The sequence below is a fragment of the Chlorocebus sabaeus genome, chromosome 12 (assembly GCF_047675955.1).
Source record: "Chlorocebus sabaeus isolate Y175 chromosome 12, mChlSab1.0.hap1, whole genome shotgun sequence".
NCBI classification, from domain to species: domain Eukaryota; kingdom Metazoa; phylum Chordata; class Mammalia; order Primates; family Cercopithecidae; genus Chlorocebus; species Chlorocebus sabaeus.
Genome location: NC_132915.1, coordinates 29,697,635 through 29,716,632, shown reverse-complemented (window position 1 = coordinate 29,716,632; position 18,998 = coordinate 29,697,635). Strand labels below are relative to the sequence as shown.

Here is an 18,998-nt window from a genome sequence, read left to right as displayed (position 1 = left end):
CCCATGAGCTGTCAGCACCAAGGGAGGAGTAATGAAGTGAAAACCAGGGCAAGTCAGAGGCTGGTGGTCAGGACAGCACAGGCAGGCACACACTGCTAAGCCTAAAGAGTGCATTAGAGTTTACAGAGTGAGCTACATTAGATACCAAAGTCACTCATCAGAAAATACCAACTTAAAAACCCCAAAGTCAGCATGAAGTCCCTTCCAGTCTGTCCCTGCAGAAGTAACCATTATGGTATTTGCCTTCTGCCAGTTCAACCCCACTCTGGGTCCCAGGCCTGGAGAACAGACCCTGGGGCACACCAGGACCCCCTTCCTCATGAGCAAAAGGGCTCAAAAAGAATGCCTTTCTCTGAGTCTCAGTACTGAGACAGAGTACTGAGTACTCTCGGTATGACACCGAGCATATGCTCTGCTTGTGAGAACCACGCAGGAGACCAAGTGAGCACGGAAAGGAGCATTAGGAGTGCTATCTAGCTGTGTGTATGTGCACTCCCTTACACAGAGCCCTCTTAAAACTTTTAACAGAACGAAGGAACCATGATATATGTATCTGTACCCAATCTTGGTCCAAAACACCTGCAGCATCTTTCAAAACTAGATGTAATACTTACCTTTAATTTAAAAATAAATAAAATTCAGCACAAGGGAAAACAGAATTGCAAAATGCGACCTAAATTAGTAAATAACCATCATGAAGCTCTCCATTTAACAGTGGGATATAAATTTGGTCAAAGCAATGAGGAAATCACAATCTCTTACAATATTTACATTATTCAATAAATCAAACATTTTCCCAAGAAATGTGCCAACATGTTCTAATGCCAAGGCCTACAGCAACTTTTCTAACAGTTCTCAAAAAAACAGCCACTGAGAGAGGCAAAAGGGATCACCATGTGTGAGTTTCCTGTGGCTGTTTCTTAAACTATTCTCTATTTCTAAATAATGTAAGCTGAAGACATACTAGATGTTCATTCAATAAAAGAATCTGGGCCAGGCACTGTGGCTTATGCCTGTAATCCCAGCACTTTGGGAGGCCGAGGTGGGTGGATCTCCTTAGGTCAGGAGTTCGAGACCAGCCTAGCCAACATGGTGAAACACCATCTCTACTAATAACACAAAAATTAGCCAGGCGTGGTGGCACGCACCTGTAATCCCAGCTACTTGGGAGGCTGAGGCAGGAGAATCGCTTGAACCTGGGAGGCAGAGGTTTCAGTGACCCAAGATTGCACCACTGCACTCCAGCCTGAGCAACAAGAGCAAAACTCTATCTCCAAAAAAAAAAAAGAATCTGGAGGGAAAAGAAAGTACAGAATTCCAAGTGCCCAGTGTTTTGATGAAATTTCATGAATGAACACTATTTCCCAAAAACGAATTTTCATGAAGAGTTGGAAGTAGGTTAACAGCTCAGGAAGAACTCCAAGTGCAGCAGTCTGACACCAGCTGAGGCTTGGTCCACCTACACTAAAAGTCAACCAAGCAGAAGAGACTTCAGCATTATCATAAAAATTACAGCATGTACCTCAGACTCTTGCCTAAGGAGATGCCCCCACACCTCAGAAAAAGGAGTGTGAGGGTGAACATGCAGAAATGGCCAAGCTTCCCCACAAAAAGAATCTCAACATGTAGATGGTGAATAACCAACTGAGGCACAAACGTTCTGTTCCTCACAGCAATGTGTGATTACATTTTGTCATCTTGCTTCAAAGAATTCTGATTTCATATCTTTTATATAAGACAGAAATTTCCTAGTAAGAATATCAGCAACAGTTCAGCAGTTTCATTTCTGAAAGAAAAATACCAAGACGGATTGATGAGGCCTTAATAAATTTTATTTCTGTCAAAAGGCCCCATCACTACCCTTCTCTTGCTACTTTTAATTGGCTGCCAAAACTATATTAATTCAGGCAATTAAACAAAAATCAACTGACCAATAGGATAGCAACGATGCATGGAAAATCAAGATATAAAAGTCAAGAGAAGAAGTGTAATTTCTTGATTAAAATACAGATCTAGAGCCATGGGAAACAACTAATGGAAAGTTACCAAGTTGTTGGTACAGCTCTCCAACTCATAAAAGATTAATCAGTCCTGTCCAAAAACTAGACCCTATTTTCCATATCTAGGCAGATTTCTGAGGCATAACCTTTTCAAAATAAAACTCAAAGTACAGATTTAACCAATTCTAAAAACTATTTCTGAATCAGAATACAAGCCAGTAAATCTTTTTGAGTTAAATATAGTTTTCCATTATGGTAGATTATATTGTTGTTTTCAATTATTCGTTAACCTCCCTGAAAGAGGATTATATCCCCCATTGTCATGTGACTTACAGCATTTCCAGATGGAAGAATTAATCGCACTTCTCCACCCCATTGCTAGCAGGCCTGGCCGTATGGCTTTCTTCAGCCAAATGAAGGCGAGTAGAAGTGACACACAAGCAGAAGTGTTAATAACTATGAATGAACTGGTTATTTCCTTTTTAATTTTTATTTATTTGTTTGAGACACGGTCTCACTCTATCAAGCAGGCTGGAGTGCAGTGGTACGATCACAGCTCACTGCAGCCTCAACCTCCCCGGGCTCAGGTGACCTCCCACCTCCCCCTCCCAGGTAGCCGGGTCTACAGGTGCATGCTACCACACACTGCTAATTTTTCTATTTTTTGTAGAGATGGGATTTTGCAATGTTGCCCAGGCTAGTCTTGAACTCCTGGGCTCAAGTGATCTATCCACCTCGGCCTCCCAAAATGCTGGGATTACAGGTGTGAACCACCGTACCCGGCCACAGTCATTTCCTTTCTTACCCTCTACCATAAGTATGTCCCAGAGTAGAGTGGCTCATTAAGTCTAGAAATTAAAATATATTGTTTTAAGTCACTGAGCATAACTAGACTAATGTAAGTAATGAAACCACTTCATTTTTAAAGCTGTTTCAATGATCAGTGGAATGGAATGAATGATCATTAAGTTTTTGCCTTATAAATGCATGATTTAAGGGGAGGAGAAAAATCTTTTTTTTTTTTTTTTTTTGAGACGGAGTCTGGCTCTGTCACCCAGTCTAAATGACTTGTTTGACCTTTAGAAGACCTTATTGAGAACAATAGTACGTTCAAAGACGACGAGGTTCAACAGCTTGCCATTCCAAAGGCATGTAATTAATCTCTAACTGATGGAGGATAAAACAAGGATCGAGGTTATAAACTTAACTGGCATACCAGTCTCCTGGCAAAATAAGGAAATGTAATTGTTTGGGATTTTATGAGAGGTCAAAATCATTCCAAAAAGTCCAGGTTCTTCTTTAGCTTTTTAGTATTAGTCTCTGCATGGGAAATCTTACCAAGATCTGAGGATGTGAATAGTTTCACAAATGACTGCTTAAAAAAGAACTTGATGAAAATTACTAGACCTCTCAAACTTTTTTCTAGAAGCCAAAGAAAAACAATACCCAAAGTTAAGACTCCTCTCATAGCTACTCTCATGAAAATATACAAGAATTAAAAACTTAATTTCTGAAGGAAAAACACTCAACACCACCTCTTGCAAATTTGTGGCAGATCCTGACAAGCTAGAAGTCCAGAGAAACTCAGAACACTTACTAAGATAAGGCTGACAGATCTTGATATCCAGAGGCTGTGGTGAGAGCGGGCTTTGGGGGAAGAGACACAATTATAAGGTGCCTAGTAAAAGTTGAAAGACGCCAGATGCAGTGGCTCATGCCTATAATCCCAGCACTTTGGGAGGCCGAGGCAGGCGGATCACCTGAGGTCGGGAGTTTGAGACCAGCCTGACCAACATGGAGAAATCTCATTTCTACTAAACATACAAAATTAGCCAGGCGTGGTGGTACATGCCTGTAATCCCAGCTACTTGGGAGGCTGAGGCAGGAGAATCGCTTGGACCTGGAAGGCAGAGTATGCAGTGAGCCGAGATCACGCCATCGCACTCCAGCCTGGGCAACAAGAGCGAAACTCTGTCTCAAAAAAAAAAAAAAAAAAAAATTTAACACAATGCTAAGAAACTCCATATAGGCTTCATGGAGTTGTGGTTTCCTACAAGACTTGGGTCCCTGAGCCTGCCTCTACCCTTTACTTCCTGCCAGAGTTCTACCTCTCTTGTTCACTGTATCTCATCTAGGGTCACTGCCCTTTCTCTGCTCCTCTGGCCTAAAGTAAACAAAGTGGCTCTTCGGGGACTTTTCCTAGGGAGTTTTATACTCCGGAAATACCACATCCTAGGCCTTCCTTCCTTTATCTTCCTCCCAGCTCCTCCTCCTCACACACTTAAACACCATGGAATGACACACTTAAACACCATGGAATGATGACAGTATTTCTTTCCAAACACAAAGAAGCAAAGAAAACATACACCTGGCAGGAAATAGTAGAGTTTCGATTCTAGAACCCATGCTCCCAAACCCATGCTCCTAACCCCTAGCCTAGATTGAATCAGATCCCCTTGAAGTGTCTGGCCAAAAAATAAACGTAAAAAGCCAGGAAGAAACGGGAAAGTAAAAACTTCCCTGGGTCACTGGGGGTCAAGGAGGGAGAAGGGGAGGCTTAGGATGAAACAACCCAGCCTGGCACCTGAGCTTAAATACAGACTTCAACATGTGAACAACTGCTTTAAGCCAGGACTCAAATCAGATGGGCCTACTAAACAGGTAAGCACAGTTATCTGGTCAAACTGGATGTGAGGTCAGAGGTTTACAACACTTTCTTTGAAACGTTCCCAAGAAAATGATTCATAAACTATACAAACGTCAAGCCCTTTTAGCAGTGTTTCCTCCTTTTGCTATCCAAGTTGACAAAGCATGAAAGAGTGACAGTTTTTTCCACAGTACTAAGGCTACTTTATCAGGTCATTTGAGGATGGCTAAGAACCCTCAAGGTTGGCCGGGTGCAGTGGCTCATGCCTGTAATCCCAGCACTTTGGAAGGCTGAGCCAGGTGGATCACTTGAGGTCAGGAGTTCAACACCAGCCTGGTCAATAACGTGAAACTCCGTCTCTACTAAAAATACAAAAATTAGCCAGGCACAGTGGGGCACTCCGTAATTCCAGCTACTTGGGAGGCTGAGGCAGGAGAACTGCTTGAACCTGGGAGGCGGAGGTTCCAGTGAGCCGAGAGCACACCACTGCACTCCAGCCTGGGCGACAGCAAGACTCCGTCTCAAAAACAAAAACAAAAACAAAAAACAAAAAACGAAAAAAAAAAAATCCTCAAGGTCTTATTACTCATTCTTAACCTCAAAAGGTGAGCCACTGGCACACCCTTCCCCACAACAGGCAGAACTGAGCCCAGACATATTATCCCCTCTCTTTCTCAGTATAAGAGATGCTTACCTTCTCTAGAAAGTGTGAAAAAGCTCTATAAGCACATAGGATTTCACTAAAAGGAAAAAAAAAAAAAGGCTTCCAATTAGGTTTTCCTATTTTCCTATGAATATCCTAACAGTAGGCTTTTGTTTCCTGAGGTTGGCTAAAATAAACCTAAAAAAGAAACAAAAAGAAACAGTGTTCTTTATTAACCTAAAAACTAATCAAAACTGTCCTGACAAAACACAGCTTGCAGCCCAGCCGCAGTGGCTCACGCCTGTAATCCCAGCATTATGGGAGGCCGAGGCGGGCAGATCATGAGGTCAGGAAATTGAGACCAACATGGCCAACATGGTGAAACCCTGTCTCTACTCAAACTACAAAAATTAGCTAGGCATGGTGGTGCATGCCTGCAATCCCAGCTACTTGGGAAGCTGAAGCAGGATAATCACTTGAACCAGGGGGTCGGAAGTTGCAGTAGCTGAGATCACACCACTGCACTCCAGCCTGGGGGACAGAGCGAGACTCTGTCTCAAAAACAAAAACAAAAAAAAGCAGCTTGCTGAATTTTGGAAGGATAACTAATAGCTCCCTCGTGGCTCTAAGCTCACCAAAAAACACAAGAAGGGTGTGTGTGTGTGTGTAGAGGGTGGTGAAGAACAGAAACCACACTCAGATGCACACCTGGCAGGGCAGCTGGGGTCAAACCTCATTAGGACAAATCTCTTCATAACCCAAGTGTTCAAACCTACGCTGATGGAGGCATGAAATTTCTAATCACCTGAAGGACAGGTACCACCCAAATCATCCTGAAGGACAGGTACCACCCAGTGGGCTAAGCCACTATAATGATAATTACTGAATCAATAGCTTCATGCAGATCTGACAGCCTTAGTATGCTACTGATAAAATGATCCATATTCATTCAACAAATATTTCTGAATGTCTATGAAGTATAACCTAGTAACTCTCCTCCCACCTGGGCACATCATAAAAGGCCTTGCTATTTCTCAAGCCAGTGTCTCTGCACTGCACCTCCCACCCACATTTCTGTCATTCCCAGCATTATGAACAATGTTCAGATCCCACTCTACAGCCAAAACCGCTCCCCTTCCCTCCTCACTGACTCTAATAAAGACCCACCAGAAAGAACATCACTAAGTTCATATGATCTCATTTGGGAGCTAGCCCTGAATTCCCTAAACTTTAAAAAAGTAAAAACAATATACAACTTTCATCAGCAGTTATTTGAATCGCTTCTCCCAATTGTTACTGAAACATGTCAGAGCTGAGAAACCGCGATGAATTAAGCAATCTTCAATCATGTCTCTCAACCAACTTTCCTCCTACTCCTGAATTATAACTCCAAAAGGAATTAAAAGTGTGGTGTCTCTGGAGGCAGAGAAATCTTATTCGCCTTCAAGGTCAGAAGCCTGAATTCTCCAAAAACCCTTTAGATTATTCGACCCAGGACATAGTCTTGCCACCAAGAGGTCAAACAATACCTGTAAGTACCTTACAGATATTTAAGACTACCTTGTGTCTATTCCGTGATCAGCAATACTCCAATAATATTTAAGGGAAGATGGAATATATGCACAGAAGTACAAAGCTAGATGACAGTGGCATGTTGGATTCCTAAAGAGGCATACCGGTCTTAAAAAGAAACAACTGAGAGGATAAAACAGGTGCCCAGAATAAAAGCTAAAGGAAGAAATTTCAAAATGTCAACAGAAAATAAATTAAAACAAACTCAAACACGTCAAACCATATGTGAGTTTTCCTTGAAACTACCCATTTCATTTGCTAAGAAGTTACAAAAACTTACAGCACTGCTATTGACGCCTCACACTATCTAGCTTATCCCTATGTTAACAATTCCTCTTTTACCGTTTAAAAAATTGTGCATCAGTTTCTCAAGTTTTCTTTTACATTTATGTGGAAATTTAATTCCTGGAAACTACAGAACATGATTCAAATTCTCCTATGAAAGTATCAAAGTGAAAGGCAAAAATCAATAGATTGATTTAGCAAATTAGAAAACCTGAAAGAGTAATACAGTACAAGCAAAGCTTCACCCTTTAAATACCTTAATTCTCAGAACTAGTAGAGTTATCCAAAAACTTCTCTGTTCTTTAAATTTTTATTAGAAGTAAATTCCTTGAAATACATCTCTCATAAAACTAAAAGAAAAAACCACAATGAATGAGTGTAGAGAAACAGAAAAGCTAGAGTGGTTAAAGAACTGATACAATGTCTCTAGATGAATTATTTAATTGGCTTTGTTTTACTACTTTGCTATGCAATAAAATAAAAAGTATGAACCCTTTTTGAGGTGTTCATCTTCATTAGTCACCCAGGGAATCAATAACACACGTTTACTAGATTAGTTAAAATAAGACAACAGACAATAACAAGCACTGTGAAGCAACTGAAACTCATACACCACTGTTGGGAATATCACTTCATAAAACCACTTTGACAGTATCTACTCCAGCTGAACTGCATGGCCCAAAAATTGCACTCCTAGATCTACATCTAACTTAAATGTGTAGATATATTCACCATAAAATACAAAATCATTCATGACAGTACTGTTCATACTGGTCCAAAACTGGAAACCCAGTGTACAGCTACGATAGGATGAATAGCAGTATTCACATGATGGAACACTATACAGCAATAAGCACGAACCCATAACCACATACAACATGGATCAATCTCACAAATATAACATGGAGGGAAGCTAGACACAAAAGAGTACATGCTCTGTGATCTCAGGTACATGAAGTTCAAAAACTGACTAAATTGATCTATGATATTAGATGTAAGGATACCCTTGGGGTAAGAGTTGTGCTAGAAGGGGATATGACACCAAGATGGTCAGATTGGTCTGTGGCTCCATTTGGGTAAAGGAAATGAGGGAGTATTTGGCAGAACACTGAACTGAACCATCTCATAACAGGGATAAGCCCATCCCCTAAAAAGGGCTACCCTGAAGCTATTATTTTTATAGGAAAAAGCAGCTCTATGGAGATGAATAGGGAGGGACTGAGAAAGGAAGGAAGGGAGGGAGGGAGGAAGGGAGGGAGGCAGGAAGGGAGGGAGGGAGGGAGGGAGGCAGGAAGGGAGGGAGGGAGGGAGGGAGGCAGGAAGGGAGGGAGGGAGGGAGGGAGGGAGGCAGGAAGGGAGGGAGGGAGGGAGGCAGGGAGGGAAGGAGGGAGGAAAAGAGAAAAGGTGAATACAGTATTCAGGTTTCATTTCTACTTTTGTTCTTTGAGATGGAGTCTCGCTCTATCACCCAGGCTGGAATACAGTGGCGTGATTTTGGCTCACTGCAACCTCCACCTCCCGGGTTCAAGCAGTTCTCCTGCCACAGCCTCCCAAGTAGCTGGGACTACAGGTGTGCACCACCAAGCCCAGCTAATTTTTGTATTTTTAGTACAGACGTGGTTTTGCCACGTTGGCCATGGCTGGTCTTGAACTCCTGACCTCAAGTGATCAGCCTGCCTTGGCCTCCCAAAGTATCTACTTCTGTTCTAATTGCTTTTATTCTATTTTTCCCCAAGGTCAAAGGGTGAACCAGTCAGAATTAACAACAGAAATCTGAAAAAATTTAGCCAAAAATATGCAGATATCAAACACAAATTTACATTCTTGCCACTAACCAAGCCATATTTTATTAATAAGACAAATATCAAAAGAGGTTATATCTGCAATATACAATGAATGCAAACCAACAAGACTAGAGGTTCTTATGTGTTTCTTGGGTGATCAGATAATTATAAAAAGGGATTAGTTATGTGTTCTGAGAGTTAAACTAAGCCCCATTGCTCAATTATATTAACTAAATGAATTCAAAAAAAGAAAAAACCCAAAACACCCCCAACAGAGTTACAGGGCTCCTGACACTCTGTTTCCAATTAACTGATTGCTTTGGTAATGAAAAAAGCAAGAGAGCACCTATTTCTGACAGGTTTTTCTGCATGCACATCCACATACAAACACTCAACTCAGCCATGTGTTTGTAATAAGATTCTTCATTGGTGAAAATATCATTTGCTTCCAGCATTCATAATTTAAATGCAAAGTGCAGGGAAGGAAAAGGTAAACAGGTATCTGAGTTTAAAAGCCAAAGAGAGAAAATAAAAACTCAAATTATGCCACCTGCTAGGCTCACAAAGAGGACATGCTCATAGACAATTCCCATCTCTAGTGGCTGCAGTGTTTTAACAAGAGCCTCATTGTCAAGCATCCCCCATTCAAGGCAATTTTGCTGTTTTTCTGCCGTGTCCCTCCCCAACACCATACCATTCAACGAACCTGAGTTTTCCATATCTCTATGGTCTGGTAAAGAATAGACTGCTTTATTTTAAATCAGAAAGGTAACCAAAAGAAGACAACTAAAAATAATAAGACAAAAATAATAAGATGTCTAACAAAAACCAGGAGGCAGAGAGAAGAGGAAAGAAAGGTGTGAGGGAATATAAATTCCACTTCTTCCTCAGCAGGAAATTAACAGATACTGTCAAATTTATGAACCCAAGGATAGACTGGCAGTATATTTTATACTGCAAATTCTTTGACACTCCCATCAAGTGGCAGGTCGATGTCCCCCCTTCTTGAGTCTGAGCAAGTTTTGTGCTACAACCAATAGTTTGGCAAAAGGGAAGTTATGTAACTTCTGACACTATGTCATAAAGGGCCATGCAGCTTCCAACTGATCTGCCCGAGGTGCTCGTAGCAGGGTGTGATAGTTAATTTTATGTGTTGACTTGGAGGATGTTTTCAGATGAGATTCACATTTAAATCAGGTAACTATGGGTAAAAGAGACTGCCCTTCATAATGTGGATGGGCCTCACCCAAACAGCTGAAGGTACGAACTGAACAAAAAGACCAGGCCTCCCTGAGCTAGAGGGAATTCTCCAGCAGACCACCTTCAGTCTTCTTCTAGATTCTCCTCATCTCCATCTGTCGGCCCACACTGCAGATTTAGGACTAGCCAGCCTCTAAACTGAAAAAGCCAATTCCTTGTTTTAAAAATCTCGTGTGTGTGTGTGTGTGCATATTATATATATATATACACACAATGTATGTGTATATATATACACACATATATATGTATACACACATAAGTACATATATATACACACACAACACACACACACACTATTGGTTATGTTTCTCTGGAGAACCCTTAGCAATACATGAGGGAAGCCTGCTGCCACACAAGTTCAACTACCTGGAGCCACCATGCTGAAGTCACCACGAAGACATGTAGTTGCCATGAAGACAAATGAAGTCAACATGTGTAGGTGCTCTGCTCAACAGCCATTGCTGAGCCCAGCATTCCAGCTACTCCCACCAAGGCAGCAAGTCACGGGAGCGAAGCCTTTTTGGACCCTGTGGACCAGAACATCCACCAGCTGGGTACCAGGGAATGACCTCAGTCAACACCAAAAGCAGCAGAATCACCCAGCCCTGCCTGAACCCCTGATCCACAGAATTCAAAATACCATAAAACAAATTTTTAAGCCACTAAATTTTGGGGGCTAATTTGCTAAAATAACAACTAGAAGAACTAAAAACAGAAACAGCAGTTATCACACCTAAACCAAGACTGTAGCTGAGTTGGGACCAGACAAGAGTGATGAGTTTTGTTTTTATTTTAAACTCTTGTGGTTTATATTATTTACACTATGTGTATTAGAAATTTTAAAATTCAGAAATTTAAAAATTAAGGGAATAACAGCAAACATCTTTAAAACTTACTGTATACCAGCCACCCTTCTAAGTGTTCTTGAGTCTGGACAGGTTTGTGATTGCCTCAACCAACAGAGTTGGTTTTAACTCAATCAATCCTCACAAGAACCCAATAAAGGAGGTGCTTTTATTATCCCTGCTTATAAATGGGAAATTGACACACAGAGAGGTTCAGTAAGTGTGTCAAAGGTCACACAGCAAGCAATAGATCCTAGATTAAAAGTAGCCAGCCTGGGCCTACACTTGCAATATTTCCAGAGATCACCAGGCTGGCTTGGTACTCACAAGTCACAGGAGGAAAGGTACAACCTCAAATTGCCATTCACCTGGGTCTCCAAGCATATGACTGACCATGGTATTATGTATCAAGCACTGCCAACTTCTACTTTTTCAAAACCTATTGCCTAAATGCAGTGCCCTTTACTCTAATTCCCACCTGTACACATTTTTCAAGGCCAAATCCCCCTAAATATCACCCAGATCTCTCTACTCAGCATTAATTTCTCCATCTCCTTCCTTTCCAGAGTGAACTTTTCATATCAATATTGGGTATTTCTATCATTTTGCCTATTATTAATATGATTTTGCATCATTATACATTCATTCCCTATGAACTCTTAGCTTTCTAGTCTCTGATTTCCCCCACCAAGGCCTTGCACATAATAGAAATTTAAGTACTGTTTACTAAAGTTAAGTGATATTGGCTTATTCTGAATGAAGACTGGTCTAGTAGCCTTCATCTTAGAGAAATTATCACTGAATTTTACCTGAGGGGAAAGGAGAGGAGTTAAGATCTACAATTAGGCAAAGAAGCAGCCTACTGCATTCTAATCTCTGGCAGGTGTTTACCATTAAACTCCATGATGCTGACTAGAATGCACCAAACAGCTTTCTCCCAAAAAGCTCTAAGTACTTTTTTCTGCCTATATATTAGTTCACTTATTTTTGGCATCTTCCAGAAAAAGAATGGTAAGGAAGCCAGCATCACCGACCCCACTGTCCAGGGGTCAACTGTGGCTCTCCCTGCACACTGTTGATCTCTCTCCTTGAGAAGGCTCAATGTCTCTTTAGTGATGTCTGCTCCCTAGCCAATTTCTAGAGATTCCTTAAAGCTAAGCTCAAGTCTTACTTTTGGGGGAAGCAACTCCTAACCATCCAGACAAAAAAGACTTCTCCCTCAGAACTTAAACAAGCACTGCATTTGTAAAAATAAACACTCCTTGGTCATGTATAAGAATTTTGCCTAACTGGTATTTTTAATTCTTAGATATAATTTCTGGACAATCAACTACTTAATGGTATGATCCTTCTTATATCCTTTCAAGCTCTTGGCTCAATACCTTTGCAAACAGTATCATATAAAGAAAACTAATAAGTGATCGGTAAATGAAACTGCCACAAAAGTTCAATTTATGCTATTTTTAAAGAAGTTATCAGGGTCAACCTCACCATTATTTTCAGAATTGCAATTTAACCCAATGAAACACCCTTTTGCAGGTAATGTATTAGCAATGTAAAGATTTCTTAGACTGGGTGCAGTGGCTCACACCTGTGCGCCAGCACTTTTAGGAGGCCAAGGAGGGAGGATTGTTTGAGGCCAGGAGTTTGAGACCTGCCTGGACAACCTAGCAAGACCCTGTCTCTTCAATTAAAAAAAAGGAAAAATTAGCTGAGCGCAGTGGCATGTGCCTGTAGTCCCAGCTACTCGGGAGGCAGGCTGAGGCTGGAGGATTGCTTGGGCCTAGGAGTTCACGGTTACAGTGAGCTCTGATCCTGTCACTGCACTCCAGCCTGGGTGACACAACGATATTCTGTCTCAAAAAAATTAAAAAAAAAAAATTTCTTTAATCAATTCCATATTAGGTTCAAGGACAACTCTGCAGGCAGCAGTTTAACAATAAAGATCTCAAGCCACATAAACAAAAATCTCAAATTTATGAAATACCCAAGAGGGAGGTAAAAACTATATGCACAAAGATGATTTCCACAACAGTATGTACTAGTAAAACACCAGAAATTAACACACATTTCTAATGAGGATTATTAAATGAAAGCATATCCTTAGACATATGCAGGGATTAAACAGTCATAGAGACTGAAGCAATATTAAGATACTGTGTTAAGAAACAAAATACAAAATTGAATATTAGAATTGTGACTTCATAAAAACATGAACAGACATGGAAAAGCACTGGAAATGAAGAAAACAAATAATTAGTCTGCTAGGATGGGTTAAATACAGGTCATAATGGGCCGGTGGCTCACGCCTGTAATCCCAGCATTTTGGGAGACGGAGGTGGGCAGATCACAAGGTCAGGAGAAGGAGACCATCTGGGTCAACATGGTGAAACCCTGTGTCTACTAAAAGTACAAAAATTAGCTGGGTGTGGTGCATGTGAATGTAGTTCCAGCTACTCAGGAGGCTGAGGCAGGAGAATCGCTTGAACTCGAGAGGCAGAGGTTCCAGTGAGTCCAGATCGCACCACTGCACTCAGCCTGGCGACAGAGCAAGACTCCGTCTCCAAAAAAAATAATAATAGGTCATATTTTGTCCATGTGCCAAACTCTGCAGATCTACTGCTCTTCCAATTTAAAAAGGATGCAACAGAACTCTCTCACACTGCAGGTAGAAGTATAAACTCCACAACCACTTCAGAAATCTGCTTGACCGTATCCTCTAAACTGAATCCTAGTACAGAACTTGGAAATTCTACTTCTGAATAGAATTTGTACAAACGTACACATTTATATTGGGTATTGTGTATCAAGACATATACTAGAATTAGAATGTTCAAAGTCACACTATTTGCCATGGAAGAAACTGGAAACTATGCAAATGCCCCTCAACCCTAAAAATTGATAAATTGTAGTCATACAATTGAATATTACACAGCAGTGAAAATAATTGTACAGCCACAAGCAACAACACAGCTGAATCTCACAAATATCATATTGAGAGAAAGAAACCCGGATACTAAAAGCTATATACTGTGTGAGTCTGTGTACAAGCATGAAAACAGACAAATCTATCCACAGTTGGTATAACGGTTACTCTTCCGGAGGGGCAGTGATTGGACAAGAGTATAGGGGCACTTCTGCAATGCTGGCAATATTTTAGTTCTTTCCGTGGGTACCTGTTATATGTTTATGTTCACTTTGTGAAGATGTACTCTTAAGATGTACAAGTACAGGCCGGGCGCGGTGGCTCACACCTGTAATCCCAGCACTTTGGGGGGCCAAGGCATGGCAGATTACCTGAGGTCGGGAGTTCGAGACCAGCCTGACTAACATGGAGAAACCCCATCTCTACTAAACATACAAAATTAGCCGGGCATGGTGGTACATGCCTGTAATCCCAGCTACTCGGGAGGTTGAGGCAGGAGAATCGCTTGAACCTGGGAGGCAGAGGTTGCAGTGAGCTGAGATCACACCATTGCACTCCAGCCTGGGCAACAAGAATGAACCCCATCTCGGGGGCCGGGGGGGGGGGGGGCGGGAAGGGCCGAGCGGGTTGGCTCACGCCTGTAATCCCAACACTTTGGGAGTCAGAGGCGGATAGATAACCTGATGTCAGGAGTTCCAGACCAACCTGGCCAACACGGCGAAACCCTGTCTCTCCTGAAAATACAAAAATTGGCGTGGTGGCTCACGCCTGGAATCCCAACACTTTGGGAGGCTGAGGTGGGCGCATCACGATGTCAAGAGACCGAAACCATCTTGGTCAACATAGTGAAACCCTGCCTCTACTAAAAATACAAAAATTAGCTGGGTGCGGTGGCACGTGCCTACAGTCCCAGCTACTCAGGAGGCTGAGGCAGGAGAATTGCTTGAACCCAGGAGGTGGAGGTTGCAGTGAGCCAAGATCTCACTACTGCACTCCAGCCTGGCAACAGAGCGAGACTCCGTCTCAAAAAAAAAAAAAAAAAAAATTAGCCGGGCATGGTGGCAGATGACTGTAATCCCAGCTACTTGGAAGGCTGAGGCAGGAGAATCGCTTAAACCTGGGAGGCAGAGGTTGCAGTGAGCTGATATTGTGCCATTACACTGTAGCCTGGGTGACAAGAGCGAAACTCCGTTGGCGGGGGTGTGGGGTGTGGGAGATGTATGCCTATGGTACAGCTCTTCCTCTTGTTTTGAGAGAGGATATTGCCCGGTTGTCTAGGCTGGAGTGCAGTGGCATGATCACAGTTCACTGCAACCTCAAACTCCTGGGTTCAAGTGATCCTCCTGCCTCAGCCTCCCAAGTAGTTGCGACTACAGGTGCATGTGCCACCACACCCGGTTTTTATTTTTTAAGTAGAGACGGAGTCTTGCTATGTCAATGTTCTAAATTACAAAAAAAAAAAAAAAAATGGCATAAGCCAACTCACCCATGCAACAGGCCTAAAACTTCCTGAAACACTTGAAAACAAGTTGACTTTTTATTGAAGAGTGAGAAGTGTAGTGAATATTGCATAATTTGGATAGCTTCAACTCTCCTTACTAAAAATGATTTTTAATACATGCACACATTATCCAACAAAAAGCCAGAGTGAAGGGTCCAATTTTTCTGCCGCTTCAGAATCTGCTCACCCTACAGTTACTCCATCTTAACAGTCCTCAGCTCCCACAAGCACTGCCCCTTTAGGCCATTCTCCCATCCCTCTCCCCAGTTCCTTGCACTGCCCCCAACTAGATCCTTTTCCATCCTCCTCCTCCCACCTGGACTAAAAAGTTAATGTATGCACACACTAACTCAGAACTATTTATGAACAGACACCGATACTCATGAAATGAAACTAGTCTTCAATGTATCAATTCCAGTAGCCATTTGCCTGTGGTTTTTTGGTTTCTTTCCTTCGGGCCAGTTTGGATATTTTAAAAAATTATTTTTAAGCCTACAGTCTTTTTTCCTTCTAACATTCCCTGCCGAGAGCGCACACACACACACACCCAGAACTCACTTTTGCTGAGGTAGAACCTCGACTAGAGTGATTTATGGACTAGGCAAGTCTAGAGTCCAGAGAGCATCCCTGTGCCCTAAGGGGATAAAATGTATTCCCAATTTGTGTATCTCTAAAGGAGGCAATTATTCCTCTACTGGAAGCTTCTCTTCCATCCTTATTCATTTTAACCTCCCCATAGGACAGTCAATACTTAATTTTTCTTCCATTGCTTCAGCAGCACCTTTCCCCAAACCTAGTAACAGAAAAAGGACCGAAGGTAATAACCTCTCAGTTTTCTCACTCAACCTCTATCTTGGAAAAACTTCCTAAGTAGCTGCCTTAAAATGAGGGAGAAGGGCTGGGAGATTAAGAATGACTGCTAATCGGTATAGGGTTTCTCCCCTTTGGGGGCAACAAAACAGAACTAGATAGTAGTGATGATTTCATAACTTTATGGATATATTAAAAACCACTGAATTTTACATTTTAGAAGAGTAAATTTTTATGTTTATTACACTTCAACTTTTTAAATAAAACGTGGCACTTCTCCACACTTTAGTAGAGAAAGTTTGATGAAAAGAGAAACTGGCAGATGAATAGCTAGTTAGCTGTTACACCACCTAAAAATGAACTTGAATAAACTCAGGAATCCAAAATAAGCAAACAGACCCTAATTTCCATTCAACTCCAGAGATGGGGGGGCAATGAAGGTGAGGAAAGGAATTGTACGATTATAGATCTGGATGATTAAGCTTCTTCATTAGCCTCGGGTATCAGGGTCTAATAGAATCCATTATTTAATAAGATGGGCTGACCCTCCGTAGAGGCCATGTGCAGAAAGCGAGCGCTGGGGGACGCCATAAATTGTTGTTAACGCTAACACGGCCAAGGCCTTCACTAGGTCATGCTCGTGCAGCACGGCTCGTGCTGACCTGCAAGAGTCACCAAGAACAGTTGCCTCTGAAAGTTCCATGGGACCCAGGTGAAGAAGACGAAAGGTCAAGGGGCAGTGGCTGCTGCGAGTGCCTCTGCGTGTTCGCCAAAGCGGCATGGAAAACGGGACATTCAGGGGCAAGCCCGCTTAAGGGTCCCTGCACCTTCCTTCGACCTGGAACAGCTGGTCCTCCGAAACCCACGCTGTCCGCGCCCGGCTGGGCTACCCCCAGAGGCCCTGAGCGCCGCAGCGCCCACACACACCCCTCCCCCACCTCCCCGCCCTCCAACCCTGGCCGGAGCCATCTCGGAGTTGGCGGAGGGCGACCTGAAGCCACCTGCCCCTCTGGGGCCGAGGATAAAGGGGTCTTGACCGCCACTCCCTCCTGCAGAGCACAGCACCGAACTTCACGGAGAGCCGCTTCAGAGAGGGTCCCCCATTCCACCCTGGGCTGGGGAACGGCCCAGAGGCATCCAAAAGCCAGAGCTCCGGGCCGGGGGCGGGCAGGCGCCCGCACCTTCCCGCCGGCCGGCCCAGTCCGAACTTTCTCGCTGCTCTGTGCCCAGCGTGTCTCTCAGTCTTCCAGACCGGCCGAGCTCCGCCGCTGCACAGCGCGCCAAACTCCGACGGCCGCGGGGCCGACGCCACCTCTCGGACCCCTCCCTAGGACCGCCCCGAGGCCGCCGGGTTCACCCGGGCAAGCGGGAGCCCGCGGGGCTGCCCTCCGCCACCCCCACGGCCACCGTGCGACCCCAGCGCGCGCCAAGTTGGCTCGGCGCGGGGGCCAGCCTGAGGCAGCGGTAGGAGCCTGGCGCTCCGGGGCAAACCCTCAGCGAAAAGGGGCGCAGCGCAACCCTCCCGCGTCACTCACCTTCAGCCGCTCTTCTCAACCTGCCGGCCGTTCGCTCGCTCCGCCGCGGACCCGGAGCTCGGGGAGGGGCGGGGCGCAGGGGGCGGAGTCGGCCCCGGCTGGCAAGCGCCAGAATTAAACCCTGAATCGCACAGCAGCCTTCGGGCTCTGCGGCCGCCGCCTGGGCGGGGAAGCTGGAGCAGACCAGCAAGCCTCTCACCCGGGGTGGGAGACAGCTGTGGCTGTGGCTGCACTCCGAAGCGGCGCGTGAGAACGGCGCGGCCGGTGAAGCCCTGACTGCTCCCCCAGTCCCGAGGACGCCCGGCTCTCCGCGGCGCGCTCTTTGTACCGCGGAGCCGGCAGCGGGCGGATCTCTGCGCCTGCGCGCCGCTGCAACTCCACCAGGCCCACGAGGCACCTTCGTGCACCTTCGCCGCCTCGCCTGGCCCGCGAGCCTTGCCGCGGCGAGAATTAAGCAGAAGAGCTTCCTCCGCCCCTGCTTGCTCCTTCTACCAACCCGTATTTACCACCTCCATTCTCGCACACACACCCGCAAGGGGAAAAGAAATCCACCCCACCGTGAGACGGTGCGGTCCTCCCATCTCCAACTGGGGCGGGCGGGGGTCCTGACCACGAGGATGGCCTGCTCAATGTCCACCCCAGCGCGTTTGTACCGCCCCTCCCTCCACGCCGCTAAGAAGTTTGCTGACCGCGGATGAGAGAGGGACTGGAGCGTGCAGAGCTGTTTCCCACAGGTGCCTCAACAGCACTGTCGCCGGGGCGGCCAGAAACCTCCCGCCTACAAGGGCACCTCCCTTGTGACCTCCGTGCATTCGCCCTGGCTTGGCGGCAGGACACAGTCCTCAGTGGAAAGGGGAGGATGCGTGTTCAGAAGGTTCCAGGTGCCTGGGGACTCCATAGAAGACCCAATGCCTGCCTCGGGGACTCAGGATTGAACTGGCTTCCTAGTTCAGTCCTAAATACGCGATTTGGAGCCATCCAGTAGGTACAAGAGAAATTAGTAGGAATTGAGAAGTTGTGACTTTAGTCTTTCAAATTGAAGGTAGCTAGAATAAACATAGAAAGAGCTTGGAAACAGAAGGAACGACTTTATAAAAACCAGGTATTACTTAAAAAACAATGTCAGCTCTTCAATCAACTGATTTTCTTAAAGGGGAGAGTCCTCCTCTCACCCCCAAGCTCTCTAGCAC

The 18,998-nt window shown here is 44.3% G+C and overlaps 1 protein-coding gene across 3 annotated transcripts in view; it reads right to left on the bottom strand.

The window, feature by feature from the left end:
- Window positions 1-17,955, bottom strand: part of KANK1 (KN motif and ankyrin repeat domains 1) — a 246,536-nt gene extending 228,581 nt beyond the window's left edge. For 2 of the 3 annotated variants that reach the window (XM_007969400.3, XM_007969402.3), the window contains exon 1: window positions 17,809-17,954. The gene's annotated coding sequence lies outside the window, so the exon portion shown is untranslated. Of the gene's footprint in view, window positions 1-17,808 lie in introns of all 3 variants that reach the window. The other variant, XM_037998466.2, reaches the window with a different exon arrangement.
- Between the last annotated feature and the right edge of the window lie 1,043 nt (window positions 17,956-18,998).